The sequence below is a fragment of the Anabrus simplex genome, chromosome 1 (genome assembly GCF_040414725.1).
Source record: "Anabrus simplex isolate iqAnaSimp1 chromosome 1, ASM4041472v1, whole genome shotgun sequence".
NCBI classification, from domain to species: Eukaryota; Metazoa; Arthropoda; class Insecta; order Orthoptera; family Tettigoniidae; genus Anabrus; species Anabrus simplex.
This window is the reverse complement of record NC_090265.1, coordinates 1069123405-1069143752: the sequence shown is the minus strand read 5'-3', so window position 1 is coordinate 1069143752 and position 20348 is coordinate 1069123405. Positions and strand designations below refer to the sequence as shown.

Genomic DNA, 20348 nt, shown 5'->3' with positions numbered 1-20348 from the left:
TATTTCAGATTCCCTATGGGAATCAACATCTATATCATCTGATGGCCAAGCAGGCATCAATTTTTGATAATGAGACAAAGTCTCTCAGTGCATTGGCACTGCCGGTGGCTCCAGTTAGCCTACGCAGTGGCCTCCACGGTATGCACTAGCCAGCGTATTGGTAGGTGTGCTAGGTACCAACTGATGAGCCCACCCTAGCACACGAGGGCGAAACGCTGGCAACCAAGAATGAGTTAGCTGGAAAATTTATAATGTCCAATAACGCACCATTTATATTGGTATTATTAAAAAAGGAACTCAAATTCATAAAAGATGTAGCTTCAATTAATGGCTACAAAATGGATATGGTCAATCGTATCATTAATAAAGTAAAACACAAGTTAGCAACTAATCTTACTCCTGACAAAACTAAGAAATCCAAAATTGCAACGTTCACATTCACTAATCCAGCCATTTATCAAAAAACTAATTCTATTAAGAAACGAGATGTTAACATAGCATTCAAGACACAAAACACAAACCAAAACATTTTTTCAACCATAATAGTATAAATTCACGCAATAACGCTTTGTGTAAACGGTAACTTTTTGTACGTTTGCCGAACTGGCCGTAAATTCCTTACAAGACACCTTGAACATGTTAATGCTGCAAAACACAATAAAAATTCTGCTATGAGTGTTCACATGAGAGAATAAGGCCACCACTTTACAACTATAGAGAAAGACTTAAAAATCATCAAAAAGAAAAGGGAAAACTAATGACAGAATTAGAAAATATTTATATTTATCTAGACCAACATTTTAACAACGAAAAACTTAATGACAAAATTGAAATAAAAAATCCTTTACATGAACAATTGCTTAAACTTTTACAAACACTTAATCTAGAAAAAAGTAATTTTGCTAAAGTTTTTATCCCCAAAACAACCAATAATCATGTAACATTAATGAAAACAACCCCTCCCTGCACCACCTCTAAACGTTCCCCTCCCAAACAACACCTACTAACATTACTCCGCCCACCCTTCTCCCTCCCCCCCAACCCCTACCACCTCACTCGTACAACACAAGGAGCAGACGCGGAGCAACAAGCAGTTACTATGCAACTTTAGACAACACCAGACAGACAAGCAGTAATTGGAGGGGAAGTGAAGTTTCCGTAAGTGCTCATTCAACTAGTAACACAACATTCAGCACTCACACGAATTCTTTTTCTTGTTACAGACATGCCAACAAGCGATAGCCTATTTAACAACTTGTAGCTACACTGTCCGTCGAATCACGTCCCTTTCAACTAAACTCCATTTTAATTCATTGCTTCAAAGCTTTGGTCATTGATGTCAACAAATACATAATCAACAATATCACCAGTGTCAAATGACAACAAGAGTTTAAACTTTGTAAAGACTAAAGTTTAACCTGTCACATATTACAATCAACAAGATGATGAGATTTTTAGAATTTTATAGATTCTTATCATCAAAGGACAACACAAACTTTTAGTCCGATCTCATGTTTTAAACTTGAGATGTCTATGACCTAATCATTAGTTCTTAAGATTGAATCACAAGCCATTCTTCAACATTTTAGACATACCAAATGTCTGTAAATGTTTGAGAGTAAAGTTAAATGAATGTATTTTTTATCAACTTTTCCACTATTAAGTTCTAGTTAATAAGGGACGCTACCAATGATTCTGCCTTCTATGATATTTAGTAAAATAAGTTTAAGATTGTAAAATGTACAAATAGTTTTTAAGTCATTAGTTGTAAACATAAACTAAACTTTCAGATTCTAGATTGGCTGATGATGCTCTATAAGGGAGCGAAACATGTCCCGCTTATAACTTCATATTAAGGGTTAAACTCTAAATGTAATAACATTTTAATGTATTGAATAAGATTTATAATAAAACATTGTTTGTTGTACGTGGTATCTGAACTGTCAGTAGAGAGATGGCGTGAAATGACATTAATAGACGAATAAGTTTAAGTGGTGTTTTTAAAAGTAAGAAAGATCACAATATGAAGATAAAGCTGAAATTCAAGAGAACAAATTGGGGCAAATATTCGTTCACATACCTGCCAACTTTTAGAAATAAAAAAAATTGGAAAATATTTTAATTCCTTTAATTCACGTATATTGCGCCATGGTCTCGATGAAAATGGACAACTTAAAAGGCATCCATATCTACATTTGCAAGGTGAATTGACCATTAAATTTAAAACCTTATACTAAGAAAACAAATATGGTTACAAGTAAATGCAGCAAACACGGATTAAAATGCATAATAGTTTCCTTCGTCTGTAACATGAAAATACAAAATTTAATTTTATAGGTATCTCTGAACACATGGAGATAACTTTTGTTATGTTTTGTGGCCATAATGTGAAGAGAAAATACCAGAAACTGTCACTGACACAACTCTGAAATACATTCAACTCATTAAAATTATGAACTAAGAGTGAACACAAATACACTGAAATACGCAAAACTACCACATACAAAACAGATCAATATGTCTTATATATTATTAACACGTGACTTTGACAGGGGGGGAAAGCACAGACCAAAACAAAAAACAAAAACAAAAAAAAGCAACAACCACACCGGCCTAGAACTCCAACGAAACTACACACAGAAACGATGTTAACAGCGCGCGAACCACACTATATGAAACTCAATCTTCCGTCCCCATTAACGGAGTCGCTAGCGCGCGCTTGGGGAAAACTATGCGGGGGTGCAGTGCGGGTCTCTCCTCGGGTCACCCCTTGGAGTTCCAGTGACCTCTGCGCCAGAACCAAATAATATAAAAACAATGTATGTACAAACAGACAAACCCACCTAACTCTCAAATCAACAATTATAAATCGAAGGCCTAAGAGCTACTAGTTTATCTGATGGCCCACCTGTTGTAAAATGGACAGGAATGAAATAACTTTGTTCGGTTCGGTTCTAACATCTCTCGCTTGTACAAAGATTGCCTTCTGAATTCTCAGCACTATGACACACACGATGCTGTAGTGAGTGGGAAACACAATACATGAAGGCAGCGGACGATACTCACCAAATAAAGCATCAAATAAATACTCTTGAAAATGAGGTTATGCAAATTACACAAGCACACAATAATTTATCCTAGGGGAAGAATATTGACAGTACTTGCGGTTCCATTGCTCAATAATAGGAAGAAGTAGAAATAAATTGGAAAATCGTAAGACGATTTAAGAAACGGAGAGTTTCTGGGTTAATCGAAAGGGTTGACACGTATTCATTTATAGGAAGGGAAAATGAAATGGCGTATGGCTTTTAGTGCCGGGAGTGTCCGGGGACAATTTCGACTCGCCAGATGCAGGTCTTTTGTTTTGACTCCCGTAGGCGACCTGCACATAGTGATGAGGATGAAATTATGATGAAGACTACACGTACACCCAGCCCCCGTGCCAGCGAAATTAACCAATTATGGTTAAAATTCCCAACCCTGCCAAGAATCGAACCCGGGACCCCTGTGACCAAAGGCCAGCATGCTAACCATTTAGCCATGGAGTTGGACTACCGGTAGGGAGTTAGGGACTGGAATAATTTACCAAGGGAGATGTTCAAGAAATTTCCGAATTCTTTGCAATCATTTAAGAAAAGGCCAGGAAAACAACAGATAGGGACTCTGCCACCTGGGCGACTGCCCTAAATGCAGGTCAATGTTCATTTATTGACCAATACTTTAATCCAACTCATACCTTGAATGAACTTTTTTTTTTTACATCACATTGACAGAGATAGATCTTATGGCGATGATGGGATAGGAAAGGGACTGCCGACAATGGGGTTCCAAGCCATTATCTTCCGGATGTAAGCTCCCAGCTGCGTGCCCCTAACTGCACGGCCAACTCGCCCGGTCTTGAATGAACAGAAGAAAATAAACGAATGTCCTTTATGGCACAATCATTCCTTTACTTAAAAGCTATTATCTAAGGAACAAACAACAAGTCCCCCACAAGACACACCCCTCCCCCCCATCCTTCTCCCACTCCTCCCTTTCCCCCCTCGACTACTCTAAGCACTAGCCCTCGCCATATAAGGAGCTGTGAACAACGTGCCTCCAGCAGGGCAACATCCATCCAACCTCACCAACCAAGTAAATAAACTAACACCACACACCTTCCATCCCACATAACAGATGTTCTCTCACGTGCAACTTTTTTTTTTTTTTTGATTCCACAAGCACCTAAGAGCTGAAAATCAAGACTATTATTCTATAGGATAATTCCACCTATTTCAACTGCATGATAAACCTCAAGAAAACGTACATTAATAGAACATGCCAACCAAGCTCCACAAGCCAATGTGTACCAATTTACAAGAGTAAACAATGCCAATGTAACCCATTTTGGCTTCACGACAGCCCTGTTAGCACTAAATGTAACGTACCTCATTACCATATTCGACAAGTTCGCACTTCACCAGCATAAGCATTACATAAGTTATGAAGTGTTCCATTAGTAACATACCAGGCCCTTTCAAACACAGTTTAATCATGAAGAAGATACAGAACTCCAACATAAAAGTGTAATGAACCTTATAAGGGATCTATGGTTATGACAATCAAATTTTATTGATTTTAACCAGTTATCAATGTTGTTTACTATGTTTTTTAACTACATTCTTAGATTACATGATGTTCAATGATTTATCTATATATATATATAAAATAAGAGTTTTGTCTGTACATTGCTCAGATTTTGAAAAGAATGGTATTTCTATATCAGGCATGACCACAGTAACAAGGAAATGCACTTTTTACTTTTCCGTAATTTCTGTCTGTCTGTATGTATGTATGTATGTATGTATGTATGTATGTATGTACATGCATCACTAGAAAACGGCTATAGAGAATTTAATGAAAATCGGTATGCAAAGTCGCAGAATTAGTTGCTACAATCTAAGCTATAAATAATTTGATTCATGCTGATAGAAATGGTAGTTTAGGGGAAGCCCTAAAATTTGATTTTCAAATATTTATGTTATCTTAATACAAATTGGTATGCAAAGTCGGGGAATAAGTCGCTGCAATCTAGCCTATAAATAATTTTATTCACGCTAAGTGAAATGGTAGTTTAGGGGAAGGCCTAAAATGTAATGCTTAATATTTACATCATTAGTGGTCATTGAAAACTGGTATACAAAGTCGGAGAATGAGCCACTACAATCTAGGCTATAAATCATTTTATTCGCACTGAATGAAATGGTAGTTTCAGGGAAGGCCTAAAATTTAATTCTCAAATATTTATATTATTAGTGGTCGTATCGATAAATACTATATAACTAAAGTTATATATAATTAAATTTCTGACCATTTATGTCTTATACATTTTTACCGTACCGGCTATGGTTACACCGATATTCATAAATTTGTAGTTTTATTGCTTAGTCCATATCAACGCCGAGCTACGAGAAAATGGGTCCACAGAATTGAATGAAAATCGGTATATGGAGTCGGGGAATAAGAAACTACAGTCTAAGATATAAACAATTTTATTCACCCTGGATAAAATTATAGTTTAGGGGAAGGCGCCTAAAATTTAGTTTTTAAATACCTATCTTTTTGGTCCTATTGAAAAGTACTACAACAAAAGTTACAGAGAATACATTTTCCAATCATTTATGATTTATTCAGTTTTACCGTACCGACTATGATGAGTGGTATTCCAGAATGGAAGAAAACTAAATGTGAAGACCTACAATATCGAAAGCGCATAACATTGACCATTGTTTTGTTGTGATGTTATTTGTCTCTTGTGCTGCCTCTCAACTCCGATAGATGAGATTACTGTTGTGTACCGAGTATAATAGCGTGACTGAATATTGCTGGGAAATAGCCAGGGCGTTAAAAACTTTCTTCTTTAGCATGCCATTCCTCTGGTTCATACATTTTCTGATACCATACTACTGGTACGTAACACACTGGTTCATCATAGTATAGCTATTCGATCCCTACTCTGATGCACTGTTTCGAATGAGCAGTGTGGATACTTAAGGCAGAGGCTGACTTAGTAGTAGCAGCAGTAGTAGTAGTAGTAGTAGTAGTAGTAGCAGCAGCAGCAGCAGCAGCAGCAGTAGTATGGCCTGGTCTGGAATAACAGTTCAGGCCTATTCCGAATTATAGCACCACAATTCACTAAATAACTCAAAATTCATCCCTGAAAAGAGCCGTTTCCTACAAAAAGCTTCTTCCTCTTCACTTTTATTAAATTCTACATTCATTTTATTCCAAATTATCAGTGATGAGGGGGTTTCTCCTCTGGCTTGAAGGAAAAATTTGCCTCCAAGTCAGATAGATTTTTCCGCCGCCAGTGTAGTGAAGTGATATTTTCCGACTCATCGGGTACTCCTAGGAAACAGATTAGTAAAAGGGCATAGTTTTTGCCCTGAGAGTCTCCACTATTCGACCCTCTCCCCGCCGAAAAAAGACGAACAGTGTTCACGAAACATGGCTGTCTGTGGCTTGGTCATTCCAGCTCTGGAACTTTGGACTGTTAGATCGGCAGTGCTTTCCTGTTTGTTAAAAATGAGAAAAAGTGTGGTGTTTCATTTGATCGAGTATTTCATATGGAAACATTGCTTTTAATCGCACCATTCCTACTGACGTCATTGTAATGACCTATGTTACTTTCAGTTGGGAAAACCACTAAGTCAGTCTTTCTGAGGATATAAAAAGGCAGGTGGAGAGGGAGTGTCTACCATTATAATGAACACTCCCCAACCTGATTGTGACTGATGGTATGCAAGTGGGTCTAGCATTACAGTGAAAATTCCCTAACTCAGTCTTCATTCTGAGACAAGATGTTTGGTGACTTCCCCTTCGCGTTTCTAGGGTAACGTTAACAGCTATGTAATTTAATACAATCTTGATCACAACGTAGCGAAGCACGGGTACATCAGCTAGTTTATATATATATGTTATTTTATCCTATGTTCTCAACCAGCTGAGGATGATCGACTGTAGATCAAAACCGATCCTGTAGATGGGGTATTTTAAATGTAAATACATTGTACTTGTAACAAGTAGTATTGATTAGCTCGAATTATCCCCATTACATAATTAAGCTTTGGTATGTCAAAATCAAAGTTTCTTTGAAGCAGAAACAACACTTCTATCAGATCTGAAGAAGCTGGAAAGTTATTTCCAACAATCCTATCTCTGATTTAAACCTCAAGAAACATTTGTAACTATGTTCCACTTCAGCAATAGACATGCAGAGTTAAAGCTAACCAACATATTCAAAGGTCAGACCCTAGAACACTGCAACTCGCCTAAATACCTAGGAAAACCATTAGACAGATCTCTGACTTACAAAAACCACATTTCAAATGTTTCTGCCAAGATTAGGACATGGAATAACATATTCCCAAAACTAACAGGCACCTCTTCGGGAGCTAATGCTTCCATCCTTCAATCCACTGTTCTGCCTCTGTTATTTCATTGCTGAATACTGCTCCTCAACCTGGCTAAATGGTGCTCATACAAAAATACCTAAATCAGACAATGCACCTCATTACCAATTCTGTTCGTCCTACCAGCACACACCGGCTAAGTATCTTAAGCAACATACTGCCATCGTCACTAAGGACATGAGAATCTCTACCGAAGACATGAAGATAAATTGCAAACAATCCATGCTTACCTATCTACACAGATACATTAAGAACTACAAGAAAGCAACCATCATGGCACATGGCAAACAACTTTCTTCAGACCTCTTTCAACACCTCAGATGTTTGGAATCGTCATCATCTGGAGCAGTTTCCAACTACAGGCCGGGTCTGCTTCTCTTCTCTCACTGTCGTCCAGTTCCCTCCTCTTGCCTCGATGCTCTTCTTTACACCTTTCAGCCATCTGTCCCTCGGTCTTCCTCTAGGTCTCCTTCCCTTCAACTCCATTTCAACATCTTTCTTGGTATCCTCTCTTCTCCCATTCTCTTAACATGCCCATACCACTGCAGCCTTGATTTTTCTATCTTTTCTTGTACAGGTATCTCATTTACCATTTCCTGAACTCTCCCATTTCTTACTCTATCCATTCTTGTTAACCCCTCAGCGCCGACCTCTATACGTGGTATAGACCCTCTTTTCTTCCGTAGCCGCCGACCTCTATACGTGGTATAGACCCATACATGGTTTCACATTTACGGCTTTAGCTCGAAGAGTTTTGGAGTTATTGATATGCAAATTGTTTTGTTTCCAAGAAGACATTTTCGGGTTTATCAGTGTTGTACATAAGAATTGAAAAATCGTTATAATGTAGTTGTTTTTGCAAGGATAATTATTTGTCAAATAAGTCTGAGCACTAATCTCTTGCTTTTTTTTAAGTCTGTTTGCTTCATTCGTTCCCACAGAATAAAATAAAGAAATGATCATCTGAGAAGTTTGTCTTTTCGTGTGATGTTCTTTGCTCCATTTGTACATTGGGAGTGCGGTTTATTTATTATATTTGTCTTTATTTCTCAGCTTGTAATATTTTCGTAACTCTCCACGAGCGCTCTGTGTAGGCAACAGTTAGTGCTGCATTCTGTCATACGATACGAGAACCAGTTGTTCATGGTATATATCTCGTTTGAAAGACGTTGTCTCGATCTTGTATCTGAAATATGTATCGAGTTGGTTTGTTTCGTCATAAATGTTATTCCCCTCATTCAGTTTCGCCCTGTTGCTTTCGGTCTCGCAGCAGCTTCACCAGTCCGTGTGACGCGCCGCGCTCAGCCGTGGTATGACTGACAGTAACGTGCTTGAAATATTGTATAATTCAGATAAAAGTTTAATCGGAAGTAGTAGTGACAGTATAAGCAGCAGTGATAATGAAATAGATGAGGTAGCAGTGGTAAATGATGAGAGTGACGATGAGGAGGAAACAGTACTTGGAAATTTCGTGTAAGAGACTATAGATACTTATACAGGTCAAAGAGAAGTTTTCAACGGTGAATTCTGATTGCTAAATTCTCTAATAATACTCACAGAGGTCACAGAGACAAATATTGAGCAATTACCTTATCGGGTTCAGCTGGTGAAAGGTTTGTTTACAAAATACGCTCGGGAGGGAGAGGAACGAAATATTCAAGGCCGGCGCGCATCAGATAATACAGTTCCAAGGTTGCAGGAAAGACATTTTATCATGAAATTAGCACCCAAGAGTTGGAAATCCAAACCTCAGACACACTGTATCCTGTGTTCAAAACACGGCGAAAAGAAGACGTCAGTGTACTGCTGCCAGGAGTATGACTTGAGTCCCTGTCTCAAAGAGTGCTTCGAACTCTATCACACGGAACTAAATTACTAAGGAAATGTGGAACAATTATGTAATTATCTGTATATACATAGTTCTGTCGTAAGGAATTCCAAATTTCGTGAAAATCGGGCTACTCTTATACTTGTAGTAACGCTTTAAGTGAATCGATGCATTTCAGTCGCGCGTAGTTGAAATCTCATCCGGCCGCGGAGTAGGAAGCTATTTAAATGGCTGCGACGCTGAGGGGTTAAACCTACTTGACACCTTTGAAACTTCATTTCCAGTTTGTAATCTTTCATCCCTGTCCCTCATCACCCACATTTCTGATCCATGTCAAAACTGGCAAAAAATAAGTCTTTTAGATAATTCCTTTATATCCCTATGGTCCCTGCTCCATATCAATCCTTCCACACTCTTCAAGAATCCATTTGCACACCTTCCTCTTTCACTTATTTCCATCCCATTTTCTTCAATTACACTTCCCAGGCATTTAAAGCTTTCAGCTTTTTTCAACTGCTCCCCTCCTAATGCCATGTCATTATATGCTCGGTTCTTGTTTTGTGTCGTTGCCAGCACTTCGCTCTTTTGTGCTGAGAACTTCATTACATAAGATGATTCCTTCCATACATTTAGCTGTTCCTGCACTTCACTCTCAATGTTTCCCCATATTAGTAGATCATCTGCAAACAACGCTGCTTTCACGCTTCTCCCCCCAATGGTCTGTGCTACCTTCTGTACTGTATCATCCATCACCACTATAAATAGCAGAGGTGAGAGGGCACTTCCATGCTTTACACCATTTGATAACTTAAACCATCCGTTCTTTCGGTTCCAACTAATATCATTGGAAATAATATTTTTCTCTGTTATGCCATGGAATTGTTATAAACACATATGTTCAGCCAGCTATGTTCCACCTTCCCAGACATCAGTGGAGAATACTCAATCAAATAAGGATTGATCAAGGCAAATGGGGATGGCAGACTCCACCACTGTTACAGTTACAGACAGTTCAACATTCAACATATTGCCTTTCAATGCCCACTTCATTTCCAGGGCACTTTGATCAACCTTTATTTCAACTTCAATGAAACCGTCCAGTGGATTTCCAATCTCGATTTGCAATCAATATTCCAATCTTGTGATCTTGCAGTATCTTTCTTCTGTTACATACATAAGTTGTATAAACTTTTGTATTATCACATGTTTAATATTAATGGCAAAACAAATTGTACACCATACTTTGTATAACTAAACAAAGCCAGTGTTATAATAATTTCTTAGGTTACCTACCTGATTCTGCATATTGCTCGAACTCACAATCATTTAAGATTTTTTGCCTTGTTCGGTGTACATTAAATTTTTAAATAAAAATATACCACTGAGTCACAACTAATCTTTACTTAGGTGAAACATATCTTCAGTAATTCAACTCCCACTTTTGCAATTTCTTCTCAATCGCCTCCAAAATTGAACTGAATGTGCTTTTCAACCTCCTTCAAGACTCTTAGAATTTGCCCAAGTAATCACATAATTTCCAGAATAAGGGTTGATATCCCCAATATTCTAGTCTTTGTATATTTATTTTATATACCACCTCCTCATTCTCTCATGTAATCTACTTACCACGATACCTTCTCACTAAAAAACAATGTACTGTATGTACTTCCTTGGTAGTGCCATAGTGAAATGCGACAGCATGTGAGCCTCCAAGTAACATTTTTCTGTTTGGTCATTAACACTTCAAGACACTAAAATATATGGTGCTACTTAATTATTTTCAGTGTGACCATAGTCCTAGTCTCTGTCGGGTAGGTTGATGGCCAAACGGTGGGTGTTGTGGATCAGTTTGCTGTTTCTTCTGATATGCTGCAGCAACTTTTCTTTGGAGCAATTCAAATCAGAGGCTATATCTTCTGAAATGGTGTTTGTTAGAGATATCTGGAGATAATTCTTGAATTTTTATTTCAGTGCTATATCCAAGTCTTTAGCATAAGGAGAAAGCCAATCTGGTACAGCATATTCAGCTGCTAAGAAGCACAGTCCAAGAGCTGAAATTCTGAGTATGTTGGGGTGAGCACCCCATTTTCAGATAGGATGCTGACATAAGTGAAAGCAATGCCATACTCAGCTGAAGCCCACAAACCCACCATATTCCCAAGTTGTAATCCCTGAGGAGAATCCAACTGGATTCATACAGAACTGCACAACAAGTGATGTGATCCTTGCTACATTCCCCTAGTGAGAAACATCAAGAGGGGAGGACACCATCTGAGTTCCTAGAATTTGAGAAAGTAGTTGATGGCATGCCACGTAATATGATTTGGCTAGCAGTTCGATACACAATGTCCCAGCAAACCTAGTCAATTAAGTGCAGCAAACCTAGTCAATTAAGTGCAACTACTTTATGCAGAGTCAAGAGGTTACATCCAAGATGCTACAGGAGTGTTTGATAACTTCGACATCATATTGCAGACCACATCAAACAATAGCCTGGACCCTTCTCTAAGCTGCTAATGTTATGCTAGTTGGTGAAAACAAACGTGGGCTCAAATACCAAACCCAAGAATGGAATGATACAACTGACGCAATAGGGGCTGTGACAATAAAAAGAAACTGGTAAAACCAGACCCACCAGATCAGAAAAATCGAAATTGATGACAAGAACCTGTCATAAGTGACAAGTGTTTAAATATCTCGGAAATATAATTCTAATGATCTACTTATCAAAGTACTGAATGAATGGGTTCAGCAACTTGGATGAGATGAGAACAACAGGACTCACTAGCAATCACCAGAATAAAGATCACCTGAAATTGAAGATCTACTGCACCAATGGCTTTTCTGCTGTACTCACTGGTACTAAAAGCAAATCACCTACAAACAAGGCAAACCGTTAACAATGGAACGTGGAAACAAAAATGCCAAGATTAGCAGCTGACGTCACTAGAGTGGACTGTGCGTTTTTTGCATTGTGTGATCCAGGGGGAAGAGAGTGAAAATTGACAATGATAGGTTTGGAGTCATGCTGCAAACAGAAGCAGATACTGTACAGTTGTAAGGATGGGCTACATGTAGAAAGTCATCAAAAACAGACCTAAGGGAACACCTAATTGACAGTGGGCTGAAGCATAAATAACTTGTTACATTCAGCATAATTTTTTATGCATCACAAAAGCATTCAAAAGGCTCCAAAATTTGCATCTGTCACTTTCTTACAATTTCAAAATTGTGAACTATAGCTTACCGTGGAGCAACCAGATCGTCGCAGAGATAAAGTTGCAAATGTAGCAAAAATGAAGATGGGACACTGTACTTTCAATGAACCTGGGGTATGAAGAAATGGGAGGTTGCTGCAGTGCTGTATGAAGATTTAAGTGTGTTAATGATAGACTTAAACCCAGTAGATATTGTGAAGTTCAAACATCCCCTCATTTCCTCTTCTGATGTTGAATGCATTTTCAGTCAATACAGGTAAGGAGTACAAGATGAAAATAAATAAGTCCAAAACAAAAGTAATGGAGTGCAGTCGAACGAAGGCAGGTGATGTAGGAAATATTAGATTAGGAAACGAAGTCTTAAAGGAAGTAGATGAATATTGTTACTTGGGTAGTAAAATAACCAACGATGGCAGAAGTAAGGAGGTCATAAAAAGCAGACTAGCACAAGCAAGGAAGAGCTTTCTTAAGAAAAGAAATTTGCTCACTTCAAACATTGATATCGGAATTAGAAAGATGTTTTTGAAGACTTTTGTGTGGAGCATGGCATTGTATGGAAGTGAAACATGGACGATAACTAGCTCAGAAAGAAAGAGAATAGAAGCTTTTGAAAGTGGTGTTACAGAAGAATGCTGAAGGTGAGATGGATAGATCGAATCACGAATGAAGAGATACTGAATCGAATTGGTGAGAGGAGATCGATTTGGCTAAATTTGACCAGAAGAAGAGATAGAATGATACGACACATCTTAAGACACCCAGGACTTGTTCAGTTGGTTTTTGAAGGAAATGTAGGTAGTAAGAACGGTAGGGGTAGACCAAGGTATGAATATGACAAACAGATTAGAGCAGATGTAAGATGCAATAGTTACGTAGAAATGAAAAGGTTAGCACAGGATAGGGTGACATGGAGGGCTGCATCAAACCAGTCTATGTACTGATGACTCAACAACAACAACAACAACAACAACAACAACAACAGATCCGACCTCAAATAATAGATTATTTACTTTCCAAAAATTGAAAGAGCACTTTGTAATCTATTTTTTTGGTAAAAGAGAATAAAAGATTGTGTGTTCGAAGTTCATATTAAAAATAATGCTAGGGGCTTTACGTCGCACCGACACAGATAGGTCTTATGGCGACGATGGGATGGGAAAGGCCTAGGAGTTGGAAGGAAGCGGCCGTGGCCTTAATTAAGGTACATATTAAAATGAGAAGTGCAACATTATGTTTCATGTAGGCCTACTTTGTTTAGTTTCACTGAACTTTAATATTAAATAGAAATGTTCATGTTCTTTTTAATTTTAAGACCATACATAATGCCATATTTCAATAAAAATAACTGAATATATATGTACACATTTCAGTAATTAGCACATACAGTTAGTGTAAAAAGTATTCGGACAACCCGGCTATCACGAGAAGGCGTCCTCAGGTGCATGAAGAGTGGGATGTAGCTGTTTAAGAATTGCATTTTTCTGTCCACTGATATTGCATTTATTCATACATAGCAAAAAAAAAAAAATACAAACGTTGCAGTAATAATACCTGGTAAATCACAATATGAAAGAAGTCTCTTTTTGTGGTGACAAGAAGTATTTGAACACTCCAGTGTAACTATGATTTAATGCAAGGCAGGGTCCTGATATTGTCCAAATATCACAAACTTAACACTTTGTTGCGTGGCCCTTGGCCTTTATTACAGCCTCAAGACTGTTCAGCATTGACCTGACAAGGGATTTGGTTAACGATGTTGGTATGTTATCCCATTCTTCCTGTAGTGCTGTTATGAGGCTTGTTTTACTCAAAATCTCTCTCTTTCGGATTGCCTTTGAGAAAACTCCACAGGTTCTCAGTGGGGTTTAAGTCTGGCAACTGAGGTGGCGTGTGTAGTAGTTTGGGCGTTATATAGCACCTACAGACGCATGTTTGGCGACGTATGTTTCAGATCATTGTCGTGTTGATGTACAAAATTGTCATGAATTCCTAATTCTTCTGCACTAGCCACCAGATTGTTCTTTAAAACGACTATGTATTTCATATGGTCCATGATGCCGTCGATGACGTGAAGATTTCCGACCACTGAGGTGTTCATACAGCCCCGCACCATTACCGAGCCTCCTCCGTGTTTCACCGTACTTTTTACACTAACTGTACAAATCCATTCCCTGCTATTCTCTAACCGACTCTCATAAGAAATAGACAATCTCATATCAGAAGAACAATGCGGGCTCAGGAAAGGAAGTATGCTTCATGCAGTGAATATGCTGGTGGGAGACAAAGAAGTGGCCCTACGACATGCCAAGGAAAGAGTTATTCTGCATATTCATAGATTATTAAAAGGCATTTGACTTACTGGACAGAAATAAACTTCTAGAAAAACCTGAACATCTCGTTCGGAAATCACATGGTGAGATTATTAGGTAACATTCTAGCATACAACTGAATAATAATAATAATAATAATAATAATAATAATAATAATGACTATCTCTATCATCAGAGATAAGTCAATGTTGTGCTGCAAGGAGACCTGGTCAGTCCAGTGATGATCAATGTTGCAACCTCTGACATAACACACACAATACATATGACAACTATTGTACCAAAAAATAGTGCTACATGTACGATCCTCACATCGACAAGAGATAACCTATAGAATGCATTAAATGCTGTATAAAGTTGGCCAGACGAAGACAACTTTTAAAAAAAAACGAAGGGAAAAAGGTACAGATGACCTTCAGACGGGGAGGAAGAAAAGCAGCGCAGAACACTATAACATAAAAGAACCACCTTTTGGAAATAGTTAACACAATTAAATACCTAGGCATTACTTTACAAACTAGGAATAATTCCTTCAACGCACAGATCCACAACAGCAATAAAGGCAAATGTGGCATCAGAACATTCAGCAGCTATAAGTTGAAATAATGACCCTTCTCTACACCACAGTAATGCCAATCCTGACGAACGAAACAGATAATCTGGCTTAAATTGTCAGTGAATGACCTACATACCCTAGAGAAAGTTAAAACCCACTTCCTCAAAGCTATCTAAATATACTCCTTCAAGACTGGCCTAATAATAATAATAATAATAATAATAATAATAATAATAATAATAATAATAATATGGCTTCAGCTACTGTGTGCAGACATTTTAATTTGACGCCATCTGGCTGTGTACTCTTCAATATTGATGTTCCGTTCAGTTTTGATCTAGGCCTTCTAGATGGCAGAGTAAACCGAATCTCCCTTGGGTGTCTTAAGGCTGAGTTTTAATTAATTTTGTTAGGTAAACACCAAATGTGTCACCACAGATCTTTTACATGCCGACATCTTATGACATAGAGTGTTGAATGGACTTTTTTTTTCCGTCCTTCAAAAATCAGACTACGACTGCCATCAGTAGTGGCGATTGGGAATTACACGTGGGGGCGGATGGGGAATATGTACAGACAACAAAAAGTACCAAGGTTTGTGGAATATAGCAGGCAGGGGGCAGTATATATATAATCAAAACTGATGGGAAAAGCTACAAAACAGTAAATTTCTTGATTCACTCTGAGCGAATTTCGACAGAGAGGTAAAGGCTGACAGTTCATCAACTTAAGAGTGGTATAGTAGTTATTTGGAAATTTTGATTCAATGCTATAAAATAATTTAAAAAATCACCTAACGAACAATATTACACATAGGGTATATTACGACTAAATAGTCGTACGGTGTGATTATACAATTAAAAATAGTTTAGTATTAGCCTACACACTAAGAAACTAACAGATACTCAAGAGGCTGCCAGACTGACGAATGCACGCGGCAAGCCGGTGAATCATACCTGTGTCCATGACCTTGGCAAAGAAATATACCGTTGCTATCCTTCCTCGCAACACATGCAAAGTCTCCACTACTTGCTGTGGTGCTATACAAATTGGTTAGCGACGACGAATGACATATTGTGGGTATTTCCGCTAATAATTTTATTAACAATTAAAGAAAATAAAGGAAAGAATTAGCTGATAAGACAACAGGGCTTGTACAAATTGCTAGTTTCAGCCAGCTAAAATGGAATATCTTTGCTAGTGGCTTTACATCGCACTGACAAAGATGGGTCTTATGGCGACAATAAAATGGAATAAAAATGCAATGTTTTCTCCTCAACGTGGAGGGCAACTGCCCCTCCTCGCCCCGCCAATCGCTGCTGTCTGCCGTGTCTGAATCCGCTATCTTGGGATCAGAGGCTGACACTCTACCACTGATCTACAGAGGCAGCTAAGACTGGCCTATATACTAGCAAGGGAATCTTTACTGATTGAGGACTTACAAATGAAATACTCCCTGCCATCCAGTAATAACTCTGTGAAACTTCTGGAGGAAAGACCAGAAAAGAGAAGAGAAATATGGAACATATTCCACACAACAGATACCACGTTAAAAACAGACTGAAAGCAAATGAACCATAACCTGCGACACGTTTTGCAGTCCATGGCTTCCACAAAAAAACGTTTGGTAATTTATAATACCTCTTTCATTCAAAGCTTGATTCAAAAAAGTACTGAAAGCTGAATTTCAATGTACTGTACTTAGCTATTGCCAACCACTCTTAATTAATTATAGTGCAATGATTTTAACATTTTCAGAAGGGAGAACCTCAATTTTTATAAACAAGAAATCAAGACGGAGTTTTATCAGGATATCTTCCCAAACCACTTATAAACTAAGGTGTGATAACTGTAATAAATTATATAAATTAAACACAAGAGATGGTAGGTGCAATATTAATCTAAAGATTTTATATGGCCTAGAGATAAATGTGGCATATAAGCACTCAATAAGAGAAACCTAGTTATGCACTAAACACAGAATATTGAAAATCTAAGGAGAGAAGTCAACGTGACAGAGAAACTTTCAAACATGCAGATTTCTAAACTCATTCTACACTATGAAAGTACATACATACATCTTCATTCCTATTATACCTTCCAGCCTCTGTGGATTAACTAAGCACCACCATAATTCCTCTTTGCTACTAGCTCTGTGGCCTTGTTTAGTTTCACACCTCTTATCATAAAAATCATTAACAACCAAGCCCCTCCACTTCACTTAACCTCCATATCAGAGAACATTATTCTTCTAGGTGACCTAGCCTAAAAATAGGACCCGAATACCAGATATTAAAAACTATATAGGCCTACCTACCATACTTAATAACTCAAAATCTTACAACTCTGCAATATCATAACCTATGATACTCTATAAAGTGTTGAGATTCATTCTAAACGATTTCGCTCAAGTCTCTATTTTTTTTATTATTTTTTTTTTAATACTTACCCCATGCAATATTCCCGAAGTTAAGGTTCCAACTCACGCAGAGTGGCATCATACACAAAGAACAGTGAACAATCAAACAACTGACAAGGACACCAGCACTCTGAGCAAGTGTGACAGATATATAAATTCCCATAACCTAACATTTTGGAAGTAAACAAAACGATCACAGCAAATTCAGCAGAAAAATAAAGCGAGGACCATTATTGAAGAAAATGTGTCACACTAAAGTACTTCGGCTGTTTCTGAAAACACGAATCCAAAAATCAACAAGTCCTACAGTGCAACTTACCCAATGAAATGCATAACTATGGCCACAAAAACTGTGGCTATAAAAACATAAACTGCTTTACAACTTTCGAGCAAAAACCTCCGAAATTACAAAAGAATTTTCAGAAGTACTTAAAACTCTGACGAAATACAACTGATTCTCACGAAATATTATTTACAAATACCGGTAGCTACCAGCGACTTTATTATTGTTGCTCTATAAAGCTAATAACAGAAACTCCATACATTTCATCAAAAGCAAATATCACTCCAAACGTCAATATTGCTATATGACTACTGCAATTTGAAATGGCAAATGAAACCCGGTTGTTCCAATGCCATTGCGTTGATTTTCCTACTTCCAGTATTACCAACATAATAAATTATGCACACCTCTTTAATTACGATATATATGCGGAAAATTATTAGATACGGATGAATATGTCCTTTACTATAAATATAGTTTTTCAGTCGTAACAAACTTCCAAATCCATTGATAAAACATGCTCATAGAATTTAAGATTAACTATTTGTTTCTTTCATCCATGTCCATTGACTTATTTCTGATATTAGGGGATATGAAACGTCATAATGTTAATACTGAATCCATTGTTGTCGATACCAAATAGGCATTGCTATCTACGGTAACGAGAGGTTAGGCTAGCAATAATAATCCGTGTTTTCATTAAACAATCGAGTCACCCTACTTCCATCCCACAAATATTCCCCGGTATTTTGCGCATATGTCATTTTTCATACAGCCTTCACATAATAACAAAAATCGTCCGGCCTCAGCCACCGGGCTCAAAAATGTTAATTTGACGACATTTGGTTTAGTAATCGGCAATTTTGACGAACCGTTTTAGAAAATAACATTTTCATTTCCTTTTCTTTAAAATTCTAAGTTTAGAGTTAAAACTCTATTCTACCTCTTCAAAGCGGTGTTCAATAAGAACGTGGGTTGGTGACCCAGACAATAAGTAAATAGACTGGCAGCACTGTATCCAGTAGCATAGCAGCGTATACGAGTCCAACACTCTTCTTCTTCTTCTTCTTCTTTGTTTGTTCTTGGACTCTGCGCAGCACACTACGTCCAGTCACTGGGTTGTTTTAAACTTCACCAATCAAAGTGTCTGTTACAAAAAGGGATAGGTTTGAGGGTACTGGAAAACGGAAGTACACACAAGTGGACTAGTGTATTGGGAGAGGTTGTGTAGGAAAGAGACATGAGGAATATTCGAGGCGTCTAATACTACAGATACGTACAACAGAACAAGTTGACATGTGTTAGGTTGCAGGGATTTAGCACGGGGACACAGGGTTCTACATCTTCACGCCAGTGTGATCTATCACGGCGATTTACTACTATAGACATACATGACCAGATCACAAATAAGGGAGGCAGGATCGTACAGATTAAGTCAGGATGTTACATGCGTGAAAAAAGTTAGTCAGTAACTCAGCTAAGCGAACTGTCGATGGTATACTAAACAAGAAATAGTGAGAGGAAGTTGAAATCCGAGTGACAGTAAAGTGGAAATGAGATGTTGTTGCTGTCGGGGATATTTCTCACATTGAAACAAAATATGATTTATAGTGCCAACATAGTGACCACAATTACACAACTTGTTTTCCTTAATCTTTAACCCCTCAGCGCCGACCTCTATACGTGGTATAGACCCTCTTTTCTTCCGTAGCCGCCGACCTCTATACGTGGTATAGACCCATACATGGTTTCACATTTACGGCTATAGCGCGAAGAGTTTTGGAGTTACTGATATGCAAATTGTTTTGTTTCCAAGAAGACATTTTCGGGTTTATCAGCGTTGTAACTAAGAATTGAAAAATCGTTATAATGTAGTTGTTTTTGCAAGGATAATTATTTGTCAAATAAGTCTGAGCACTAATCTCTTGCATTTTTAAAAGTCTGTTTGCTTCATTCTTTCCCACAGAATAAAATAAAGAAATGATGATCTGAGAAGTTTGTCTTTTCGTGTGATGTTCTTTGCTCTATTTGTACATTGGGAGTGCGGTTTATTTATTATATTTTTCTTTATTTCTCAGCTTGTAATATTTTCGTAACTCTCCACGAGCGCTCTGTGTAGGCATCAGTTAGTGCTGCTTTCTGTCATACGATACGAGAACAAGTTGTTCATGGTATATATCTCGTTTGAAAGACGTTGTCTCGACCTTTTATCGAGTTGGTTTGTTTCGTCATAAATGTTATTCCCCTCATTCAGTTTCGTCCTGTT

General features: G+C 37.8%; 1 protein-coding gene across 1 annotated transcript in view; it reads right to left on the bottom strand.

Moving 5' to 3' along the window:
- Positions 1-18424, bottom strand: part of LOC136857981 (3'-5' RNA helicase YTHDC2) — a 587467-nt gene extending 569043 nt beyond the window's left edge. The window contains exon 1 of the mRNA XM_067137136.2: positions 18119-18424. The gene's annotated coding sequence lies outside the window, so the exon portion shown is untranslated. The remainder of the gene's footprint in view (positions 1-18118) is intronic.
- Between the last annotated feature and the right edge of the window lie 1924 nt (positions 18425-20348).